Here is a 12,927-nt window from a genome sequence, read left to right as displayed (position 1 = left end):
CTTATATACAGGTTGAATAATGAAATTGATATAATTATTAAATATCTAATTACTTCTTAATGATTGAAAATACATATAATAATGAAAACTAAAAGGTAACTGGAACACTAAATTTTATTAGTGACCTAATTAGAACACTCCTAAAACTTCATTACTATTTTGTGGCATATTCCCTAGTTATAACTCATAAATCTACATATATATATATTTTTAATATAACTCTTAATTAACTTTTTTTTATTATCATGACACTTATAATTCATAAATATCGAAATACTTCTTTATGAATTGTACCTATAAGTGTGGCCTTTTTTTGTATCATTATATATAACAAGTAATACATTTAAACACACAATTAAATTAATACATGCCTAAAATTAAAATTAATAATTAAATAGTTAAACATTTAAACAAACAACTAGCAATAAGACCCGCGCGCATTGCGGCGCGGGTACATCGCATACATCGAATGGATTAGTCCAAACATTATGTGATGTGTTAACCATATGAAAACGTGCATTCCAACACATCATAGAAAACATAACAGGTATAACAGAAAACTAACATGTTTAATCGAAAGAGATTAATTAGAACTTTTGGAAATAAAGGGAAAAAAAGAAACCACAATTTGACTCCACTCGGTTCGAAATAAAATTTGCGAAACATTCATATAATAAGCAAGGAAGCATATTATATTTGACCTCACTCATTTTCCAAAAAAATTTACGTTGAAACATACACCAACTCGAATCTATATCAAAACATACATATAAGTATGGACGTAAAAAAGTTTTTTCTAAACAAAAACATATTATATTTGATCTGACTTATTTCCAGAAAAAAGTTTATGTCGAATAGAGAAAATCGAATTCATACCGATACGTACATAAAAATATGCATATAAAAATAGTTTTTTTAACACGTGTGTAAAATCATGCCAAGTAGCCCAATGCCACACCACCAACAACAGAAGAGCTCGTAAAACAAAATAAATAAAAAGAGTAAAAATAACTCTGAACGAAAAACAGACGTAAATTCATTGAATCATGCACACCCGTTGCGGTATGTTAATGCGAAGAAATTAGACCGAAACGTAAAACGTAGAAAGAAAAAACTAAGTCAATTTAGGACCCACGCATTAGAACGAACTTGTCAAACGAAGAACAATAGACGCGTTGCGACGGGCCTATCAAATAGGAAAAGCAGACAAAAAACATTGAACCATACACATACGTTGCAGCGTGTTGACTCGCCAAATTTTGAATGGAACGTAGTTAAAATGAAAAGATAAAAACTTTAGATGAAAAACGAAAATGAAAAATGAAAAATGAAAAAAGAAAAAAGAAATTTTTTGAAAGTCACCCCATGCACATGGTACAACTAATAATGCAAGAAAATGTTTCTTATTTATAGTATAAAAATACGTAATTTCATTGTTTAAGTATATTTAGAGATTTATAAATTATGTCATTTTGATTATTCAACCCGTGTCATTTTGGTTCTTACCATTTTTACCCCCTCAACTTTTGTTAGTTTTCTTTTAAAAATACCTTACATTCCTACCCCTTAAATTTTAACTAATTTATTAAGTACCCCCTCAACTTTTGTTAGTTTTTTTAAACAACTTACATTCCTACCCCTTAAATTTTAGCTAATTTATTAAGTGTCCCCTCAACTTTTGTTAGTTTTTTTTATACAACTTACATTCCTACCTCTTGAATTTTAATTAAATTTATTAAGTGTCCCCTGAACATTAATAAAGTGATTATTACCCCTTTTACATATAGTGCTACAATATTTTTTTAAGTTTCAAATTAATCTCTTACACTTTAAATAATGTAGGCCTTTAACGCAATAGTTTTATTTTCGTCTTCTAACTTCCGTACAACTTAATTCGCGATAAAATATTTTTAGAAAACATAACAATCCGGTACCCGCCGGAAAAATTTATATACTTACTTTTACGTTATTTAGAATTGATGTTTTGAATGGTCATTATTAATTAGAACAAGTTGGTTTTGAATATATATTGTAATGTAATATAACTACTTTAAAAATTGATTTTTACCGTTTGATTTGTACATGGATTTTTCGTCGCAACGTACGGTGGAGGAATCCTAGTTTAGTTTGCATTCCAATCTGTTGGAATTCTTGATTGTAGATTTTAGAATTTTTTGTTTAAATTATTGTGTTTTTTTTATTCGTCACTATGTTTTTTTTATTTCTGTCATTGTGTCTTTTTTACGACTCATTATGTTATTTTTTTCCAATATTGTGTTATATTTCTCGGCATTGTATTATATTTTGCAATCTCATTGTGTCTTTTTTCCTCGACATTGTGTTATATGTCTTGACAATGTATTCTATTTTATGATCTCATGTGTTATATTTTACAATCCATTGTATCTTTACACCCTTCTACATTTACAAGACAACTTAACCCTTTATTTAAGTAAATGCTTTTTTCTATTCACTACCGAAGGTTTGATCTAACACTATGATCTTTAAAGTAGTCTGTTAGGTGATCAATATTTTTAAGCATATTATCTAAATAAGTGTATTCTGTAAATCATTAATAGAAAAATATAGGATATTTGGGAAACATTGAATATTCATCTTGGCTTTTCTTAGAAAATATAGAATAAAGACAGCGTCTGCAAGGTGCAAACCGCTGCCATTGAATTAGTAGTGAGGTTTTGAGGTGTAAAGAAAATCCCCAAAGATTTGCATAGGGTCTTAATCATCTTTATTATTATTATCTATACTTTAAAAACAAACTACAAAGAATAGTAAACTTTCATCGATTTAAATTACCCCACAAACGATTTTGTATTTCAATAGAATGACAACGGTAAGTTAAAAATTGTGGGTTTTGTCTACAAGGTGGGGTTTAATTATTTTTTTACTTTTCGGTTCCTCTCACTTTGTTGTATTGTGAAGATTACTTAGGGTCTTTCAAATATTAAGAAGGAGGCATATGAACCTCATGCTTTCTAGAATCAACCTTAACTCAAATCCGTCAACATGAAGATTAGTTGGGAACTCGGTTTGGTACATAATATCCCAAGAAAACAAAGTAGAAAAGAATAAGTATGAAAGTTTTAACAAAACTTAGAAAAATAATCCTAACTTTGGATATCAAAATGGTGATGTACCAACTTTCTTTACCTTGATAACATGTGTGAACACTCCTAGAGGTTGTTCAAGTATGAGGAAAACAAGAAACAAGAAAAAAAAAAGATGAAGACACTAACTCAAACTCACTTTTTGGACTTAGAATTTTTTGCCCAAAAGTGGAAGATTTTTCTTGATGATTTGAGAGAGTTTGGGAGTGAGTAAAGAGTGTGGAAAGTGTTTAGGAGGTGGTGGAGGTTTGTATTTATAAGTGGGGATAAGAGTTTGAGAGTTAATAAAGGTAGTTGGGAGTTAGAACATTAAAGAAAGTGGTTTGGGAGATGAAAATTTTCATTCTTAGTCCTTGCACTTGTATTGTTGGTTATTTTATGCTATAAAGGTGTATGCAAGTATGTTATAAGTATGAAAAACGTATGAATGTGATTCTGAGAAAAATTTAATCTCGATGTATGTCTCGGGTTTTAATTAAAACGTGTATTTCACGATTGATTACGTATTATGCATGTATGATTAAACAAGGCTGATATAAAATACGATTTCCATCATGATCAAACTCTCGAGATTAAAAGGATTGAAATGAAATAAGAATACAAGCTTTCTAAAAATAGAAGTACGAAAATACGGAACGTTACATGATGAGCTTCACACCACGAAGTTATCAAGTACACTCACATAATCAAAGACCAATATAGAAGAAAAAAGTCCCATTTACAAAGAAAAATGGTAGAAATAATTATCAAAGACACAAATACACCATATGCATGAAAAACATGTATAATTGACAACACATCAATATCTGATTACTAAAACATAGAAGAAAACTAGGTTTTCGATTTTTTTAAGTATAACAATATTGTACTTATATTAAAAATAAAAAAATCTTAATTTTTTGGTATATACGTTTTTAGAAAAAAAAAATGAGGTATTAAAATGTCACGAATGTGTAAAAAAGATGACAGAACCTACATGTGCTTGTTCGCTAACATTTGAGTTGCATATGAATATTTGTTCCTTTTGTTTTGGTACATTTCCTAACCCCAAACCTAATTAAACAAATAATGTCCTATACCCAGCTCAAAACCCATTAATTTATTGAATATACTCATTGTGTATAGCGACTAAAAACCTATCAAGTATCTATTGGGCAACTATTAATTAAATGGTTCCTAAAGGTAAATGGTTTAGTGGTATAAATTATTTAGAAATAACTATTATACAATATTTAAAGTGTTTAAAACCAAATATTTAAACAAATGTTTCAAGTATTGGGTATGATGTGGGGAATGGAATGGTGAGAATTGTCGTATGAGAAAACTAATTAAAAAAAAAAAAAAAAAAAAAAAGAAAATCATGTTATTAGGTATATATGCAGGCAGGTATAGGGTATATGTTATTGGGTAATCGCTTAAATGGGTATAACATCAAATTTGATATCCGTGGAAAAATTCAAAAGTAATCTCAAACTCGGTTTCATACGTGATCACCCAATCCTATACCTGTCCCAAATGTTTTGGGTGTTCCTATCAGGTACGAGTTACATTGCCATCCCTAATTTCTGCAACCTCTAGCCTATCGACCTATATCTATATATAGGGAGTGGCTAAAATGAGAACTCACCTAGGATTCGAGAACTGTGAGAACTCCATGAAAAATAGTATTTTTTAAAAAAAAAATCAATTTTGCCATTTTTTTAGAATTATGTAACTTTTGCAGAAAAAAAATATATCATACACGAAAATTTACATAAGAAGTAAGCGATAAAAAACCTAGCGTAAATGAACTCTAGGATTTCTATTTAGATTTTTTTAGATTTTTTATTTAGATATTTATCTATATTTGTGGAAAAAATTGTTAAAAAATCGCAAGTGAAGTGTGTGAGTTCCAACAGAGTTTTCAAGTTCTTGCAATTCGGAACGCCCGTGCGATGCGACGAGAAACACAACACATTTACACAGACACTGGAAAAGCACTTGAAAATTTAACTGGTAATTATCATATAGATTTAACGTTTAATAAAAGTTGATAAAAATAAAAGAGTAAATTACGAGTTTTGTCCTTTATGTTTGTCTCAAATTTCAGGCGCGGTCCTTTACCTTTAAAATTGATGAGTTTTGTCTTTTATGTTTGGAAATGTTGCATGTTATGTCCTTTATGGCAAACCCAGTTATATTTTTCAGTTAAATGAAGTCATGTGCAGGGCACATGAGGGTAGATATGTAATTTTACATGCCACTTGTCTTTCCCCTTTATTTAAAACCCAGTTACACTTTTTGCAAATTAGGGTTCATATCACTTTGCAAATTAGGGCTACTATGTATACAACTGATCAAAAGTTTTGAGAGAGAGGAGAGAGGGGGAGAGACTTTCCCCATGACCACCGACATAGCTCCGCCACGAGCCACTGTCATCGTCGACAAGTTCCGATTGTCACCCTCACAGCTCCGCCACAGCTCCCCACCACCACCACCACAGCTCCACCTCCACTTCCACTTCCACCGCCATCATCACCGTCGACAAGTTCTAATCGTCACCGTCATAGCTCCGCCACAGCTCCCTACCACCACCGCCACAACTCCACCTCCACTTCCACTTCCACCGCCATCGTCACCGTCGACAAGTTCCGATCTCCGATCAGATCTCCTCTTTCCGGTACCGTCAATGTCGCGCCGTTGGCCAAATCTCGTTCGATAGATACATGGAGTATAAGTATGTATTATTCAATTTTGTTGCTAATTGTGTGATTTAGTTCAGTTTTGATAAGTTTTTGTGAATTGTTGACTAGTTTTGACTTTTGAGATGTTTGATTATGATCTAATTTGATTACTAATTGTCTATTCAGATGATTGGGTATTTTTTGTTCCATTACTTTTGAGATTTTGGGTATTTTATTTTTGTTCGGATGATTTCGTAGAGGTGGATAGTTTGGAGATTTGGGGATAGTTTGTAGCTCTGTATTTTTTGTTTGTTCAGGCAATGGTGGAGATAGTGGGTGGTCGGCGGCAGGTGAGGGTGGGAGGTGTTGGTGGTCGGCAGCAGGTGAGGGTGGGAGGTGGTGGCGGCAGGTGGTTGGAAAGAGATAGAGTGTGTGGGTGTGTGTTGAGAAATTGCAGTAGGATGTTTTATTTGCTTTTTAAAAATCATTTATAAATTAGGATGTGAAAAGACAATGCTACCCTCATGTGCCCTGCACATGACTTCATTTAACTGAAAAATATAACTGGGTTTGCCATAAAGGACATAACGTGCAACATTTCCAAACATAAAGGACAAAACTCATCAATTTTAAAGGTAAAGGACAGCGCCTGAAATTTGGGACAAACATAAAGGACAAAACTTGTAATTTACTCAAAATAAAATAAATATGAAATCATATTTTTTTAATGGTGAGAATCTTTAACTTGTTGTGAGAGAGATCTCACACCCTCCTAAACAGAGGGGCCTAACCCTACTCTGGGCAGATTATGTTGTTTTAACCGGTTCCACGCTGGCATCAGAATTTGGCTTACGTCACCACAAGAGAGAATCATACAAAACAAAAATGATTTTGAAAATTTGGTTATACAGGTAATTAACTATTTACATAATTAGATTGTTAATCACACGCCATTTCTTCCACAATATTTAAGCGCCCATAATTTTTTATACGTGATTATTTATTTAAAGAAATTACACCATAAAATCCAGTGTTTTCTTATCTTTCCAATGAGTATACTATTGATATAGTTTTCGAAAAAAAATGAACTGAGTTTTTATGGCGTTTTCAACTTTGTGTTTTTATGGCGTTTTCAACTGGGTTTTTATGGTGTTTTTCTGAACCGTGTGTTTTTATGGAGTTTTCAACTAGGTTTTTTATGGCGTTTTTCTGAACTAGGTGTTTTTATGGCTTTTTCAACTGAGTTTTTCATGGTATTTTTCTGAAATTGGTGTTTTATGGCCTTTTCAACTGGGTATTCTCCTGGCATTTTTCTGAACTGTGTGTTTTTATGGCGTTACTATTTGAACACCCAGTTCATGTCATTTTTATTTCAAAAGTATAGCAATAGTATATTCGTTGGAAAGATAATAAAAAAGTTACGGGAGTTTAAAAAAGATGGTGAAATATGTATGTGACTTGCATGTGCATGGTCTTTGACATGTGAGTGACATGTGCATGGGCTTTTTGACAATATTACCCTTAGTGTAAGTTAGCACCAACGCCACTTGTCAACACGAAAATCGTTCTCACCGTTTTCACACTTTTAGGCGTTTTCTCCATATCTTGCCCCTATATATGTGTGTTTGTGTGTGTGTACATATAATATTCAATCCAAAACCAAACCATGATATCAACCAATCCATGGTTGAATGCCATGCATTGTGGTGGAAATCTATCTAAGTCTTGAACCTCTTATCTTGGGCTTCCAATAAGTGTCTTACTCATGAAAAACACTAACTAAAATGTTGTCCAAGTATTCAAGTAAGATAGACTTTTGTGTATTTTCATACTATTAGATTTCCAAATTCCTTCCAACTCTAAATTCGTCATATTCATACACCTTGTTTATCCATTTTATGATAATCTTTGTGCTCCATCCTTCCAACGCATCCAAGCTCACCTTTGTGGAAAGCATTCGCAAACTGTGAGTATACTTTGGGTCATTGTTAAGTATTCAATCTTTACGGTCTTATCATGCGGTGATAAGATTATGCTAGTAGACACTTTGGTTTGATTTATAGTTCATGCAAGCTAGTATGATTCATATAACTTAGTATACAATCGCCATGTGGATTTGAGATATTTTCTATACTTATGCTATGTAAACAAACTTGTATGCTCACTGACCATTTTGTGTTGACATATACATTAATACATGTTGCAGGAAATTGATGACGATACGACAAGAAATTTATTTAGGGTGGACTAGAAACTCACACGAAACTTTATTTATGAATTTTGTACTCGTTATGTTTCAATTTGCAATGTGTTGTACTTTCATTTTCACGACAATGTAATCTTTAGCAATGGAATGAAAATCGTTATATAAATTATTGACATCTTTAGTTCGTTGTGATGATTTGTTAAGATCATAATTAGTATTTGTGTGTAAAAGATAATCGTTATTTCAATCTCGTTCGTCTCACTCCGATGTTTCCGCCATAGGTTGGAGTGTGACACATCAATATACTTATGGTATGTGAGAACTTTTATATTGGTGAGGGGATCTCATTTTGGTAGTGGTTAATACATTTGTGGGTGTAAAACCCCATATCTTGAGACTAGCCCTCGATTATCAAGACTTCATTGGAGCGTATATGATATATACTAAGCTTCAATGTTAAGCCAAAACTTGTTCGACAGGCTCACCTCACAATCTTTATTCTAGGTTTTTGTACGGACCAAGAGTTGGTGAAATCACGTTAAAATGTATACGTCTTTATATACATATTACCTCTATTAGCAAGAACAGTTATCCCAACTAGGTAGTGCAACCCTACCAAGGTGACTGCATCGTCATATCAGCAACATTGTCGCCAAGTACTTATGCCTCTGATAGAACCGTAAAGGGATCACAACTAGAGAGGCGTGCGAGGTAGTAATGTTGTAGAAGAAAAAGAGTAGTTCGATGTCTTTAATCAAGACCTTGCGGTAACTTAATCAATAATCTTTCCAATAGATTGACGGTTCCGGTAACCTTAACATAAGCCCTTCCATTTTAAGCTCAAAAACATATTGTGTAAACTTAATAAAAACTCGTTGGTATCCTTCGAGTATTTTAATGTGTTCACTACACAACAATGCAAATAGCTTAACATTAATTGATCATCCTAAGTGGATTCCATCTCAAAGCAATACTTCGTGTGATCTGATATTCTCCACTCATTCACGATTACTTGCATCTATTTTATGTTTTATATTTTATTGTCTGCAAACCAAACAAAGACAACTAATTAAAGGAGTTGGTAACAAAAGAAAAGTTGATTAGTAGAAGTCCTATTCTTTGGGTCGATACTTGGTTCTTACATAAATTTTTACTATAAAGGATAGGTATGCTTGCTGGTATGAATAATAAGTGTTTGAAATTATATGTATATATACAACGTTCATCCTGGACGACTGATAGATGTCTTTGTGTGTGTGTGTGTATCGTTCCAGATTCCCCAATTTTCTCCGAATGTCACATAAACACCATCTTTCTTTTTATTTTGGGTTATTGGATTTTATCACCCCAACTTTGACGCCCACCACCCTCAACTTAATACTTAGTGTTCTGTCACCACGTCGTTCACTGGTTACTAACCTAGTTATGTTTTTGTCCTACGTGGCACTCCTTTTCCTATGTGGCATTTATGACGTGGTATAAGATCCCTTTAAAACCTTGATACATTTTAAACCCCACTTTTCGTCCGTTGATCACTCACTTCTTTTCAATCCCCACCATCCACCATCATAACAAACCCTTACACCATTATCAAACACCCCTCACCCTACTCTCCCTTTAAACCCCCCGGTAAAATGTCCACCGCCACAGATGCCACCTCCACCACCATTCTCCCAAAACCGCCGGTCACATTTCACTCCTTCAATCCACTAAAGCTCTCATTCTCCAACACACTAATATTCCACCAGATCTAGCCGCTTCGGCCGTTACACCGTAAACTACACCACAACTCTAGCAGATGTCGCAAACTCAAACGGAACCCTAGACGCAACCGCAACCGACATCGAAACATCAATAAACTCTTCTCCAATGAATACGCTCTAAAGTTCTTCATCATACCGATCGTAAGCCTCGAGAACAAACGCGAACATTGCGTCATCAGGAATCCTGCAACCACACATCTGCAGCTTCCTCAAAATCTTGATTGAAAGAAAACGGATCAATTTGATTAAGGAGATTGTGAAAGAGTTTGATATTGTGTTCAATAGATTGATGGAGACTGAGATAGTGATTGTAACGTCAGTTATAAAGTTGGAGAAGCAACATTTGGTGTAGATCGCGAAGCATGTGTAGAAGCTCACCGGAGTGAGAAACATTAGGATTAGAACGGTGATTGATGAGTCGTTGGTGGATGGATTCACGATTAGATTATGTCGAACAGAAGATATCCGAGGGTCTTAAGGGGAGCTTGTGCCACATAGGACAAAAACATAACTGGGGTAGTGATCAGTTAATGACTTGGTGACGGGATACACTAAGGTGCAAGTTGTTTTCTAAAAGGTGAAATGTCTGCAGTCTGCGGACCACATCTGCAGACATCTTAGAATAAGAAGTGGACCAAACCTCTGCAGACTGTAAGAAGAAGGTTGTTTGTTTTTTAACATATGTAGACTTCTAAAATAAGCTGGTGGTGGTGGTGGGTGGTGGTGATGGGTGGTGGATGGTGGTGATGCACGGTGGTGGTTGGTGGTGGTGGACTGTGGTGGTGGGTGATGGTGTTTAACACTCTGCAGACCTTAGAAGATCTTAGTAGTGGTTGGGCTAAGCCTGCACCAAGAATGGCTCGCGCAGACTTTTTTTTTTATGAAATGTCTTCGGAAGAACAAACAGTCTGCAGATGGCAATGTCTGCGTGTGGTTTGCGCGGCGCAGACAGAAGAGCCTGCGCATATTTTTTTTAAAAAAACAAACACCACTAAGTGTTAACTTGGGGGTGGTAGACATCAAATGTGATAGTTGAGGATCGCAGCGTCAATAACCAATAATTATGCGTGAGAAAATCTAATTACCTTTTTATTTTTCTCATTTTCCTCATATAAGCCATCCAATCCAACTTATTCACATTAGAATCACCCCTGTAAAGGCATGGATAATGGAATCTGAGGTGTGTATTTGTGGTTTTGACGTTTTTTTTTTTTTTTTTTTTTTGGTTCTTGTTTGAACCCACAAGGATTTCATCTTTTTTGTTTTGAATCAGAAAAATATTCATGAAAAAAGGTTGCAGCTTTTTTGAAAAAGCTATTGAATCTAAAATTTAATGGAATTGTTAGGTTGTTCTTTACGAATTAAAAAACAGTATACGTCATCGAGTATCAACATATTAACTTAGTAATTACACAAGAATAATACAACATATGAAAGTTGGATGTATTTTTCTTAACGGATAAAGAATCATCTAAATAGACTACTGGCGAAATTCATTATATTGAGATACACTCGCTTTCGTACCGGGAAAAACCATCACCTAGGCTGAATCTCGTGAACACTCGTCCGAAGGCACGACTGTGCGCTGAGGTAAACCCTGCTCAATTCAAGGATTGAATTAGCGATCGCCGCCTACTAGCCTAGTCTCCAATCATCACCAGGTGCTGCCGAAACTAAATGATAGGGACATAAATTGAACCCGTGTCACTTGAATCACCAGGAAAAAAAAAACAATTTTACTCGCTTTCTAGCCAAGGATATATTATAATCGATACGTCTAAGCATGCGAAAAACTTATATTGAAATATTAAAAAGAAAAAAAAAGATCAGAATTGTGTATTTGAATTTATCTAAAGTTCCATATATTAAAATTTTGTAAATGAAAAACAAAATTACTTTTTTTAAACGACAACTCATACAATCATTAATTCTATCACTAAACCACATTTTTATTCACCATAAGAATTAAATTCTCACCACTTAAAAATAAAATCTTATCTAACAACACCTTAACATCACTAGACAAAATTTCATCTAGTAATTAGACTTAGTACCCATGGCATTATAGCCTAGTGGTATCTTGGTGGTGGGATAAGGCTTATGACCATTAGGTCATGGGTTCGATTCTCACAAAGGGGGTTTTTTCCCAGATTTATTGGGTTTCCTCCTGAATTGGTGTATAGGCATTATTGTTTAATGGAGATGGATATGATCGGGTGGTTCTGCTCGTGTCACGATGATACTCCAGTGGTCTGTCAGTAATCCAAATTTGCCGTTCAAAAAAAAGTAATTAGACTTAGTAAAATGTGAGATTAGTAATTTGAGGGTGTAAATTGATTAACCTAAAAAACATGTTTCTACAAATACACGTCTCTTTCCAAATGGACCCTACAAATATGTGTCTTATTGTATTATTATATAATTATATTATATCAACCTTTCCTTAGTTGAATCCGCTCTTGTACCAAATATGAATTAACAAGAATCCACCACATCCAACTCATTATATACAACCCACCATCTTATCATTTCTTCATTCCACCATTTCATTCTGCATAAACAAAGATTTATCCAGCCGATCATGGCGGCAACGATGGCAGAGATGGCGGGTGGACGACCAAGATCCTGTGGTTGGTTATATCGGTATACATGGAACGTGAGAATCGCTGCCTCTCAAGAATGTCTTCGGAGATATAGTTGATTTCATGTCTATGTGATCACTTAGGCAAGTCTGAAGCTTGGCTTTTACTTAACACCTTTTCCTGATTTTCATTTTGTTTGTTATCAAGGAAAGAAATTGGAAGGGAAATACAATAAAAGGTTTGGGAATTTTAAGTTTAAGTTCTTAATATATTTGTGTTGGTTTTCTATATATAATTGATATACATTTTACTTAATATGTGTTTGATTATAAATTTCATATTTTGGTAAGATGATAGATAACTTAGAAAGGAAAAGAAAAAACTATGTTTAAAATGGCAAAATTGAATAAAATGTTTTATTTACTTAATATTATAGTCAAGCAAAATTTTATTATATATTTATTGTTCATCGTACAATATGTCAATTAGTAGGAGACATCATATACATTTGTATACAAGCTAAGAAACCAAGAGAATATATACATATACATATATATGTGTGTATATATACAAGACGTGTAAAATAAT

Source organism: Helianthus annuus, chromosome 11 (assembly GCF_002127325.2).
Source record: "Helianthus annuus cultivar XRQ/B chromosome 11, HanXRQr2.0-SUNRISE, whole genome shotgun sequence".
Taxonomy (NCBI): Eukaryota; Viridiplantae; Streptophyta; class Magnoliopsida; order Asterales; family Asteraceae; genus Helianthus; species Helianthus annuus.
Note: the sequence above shows the minus strand (reverse complement) of the source record.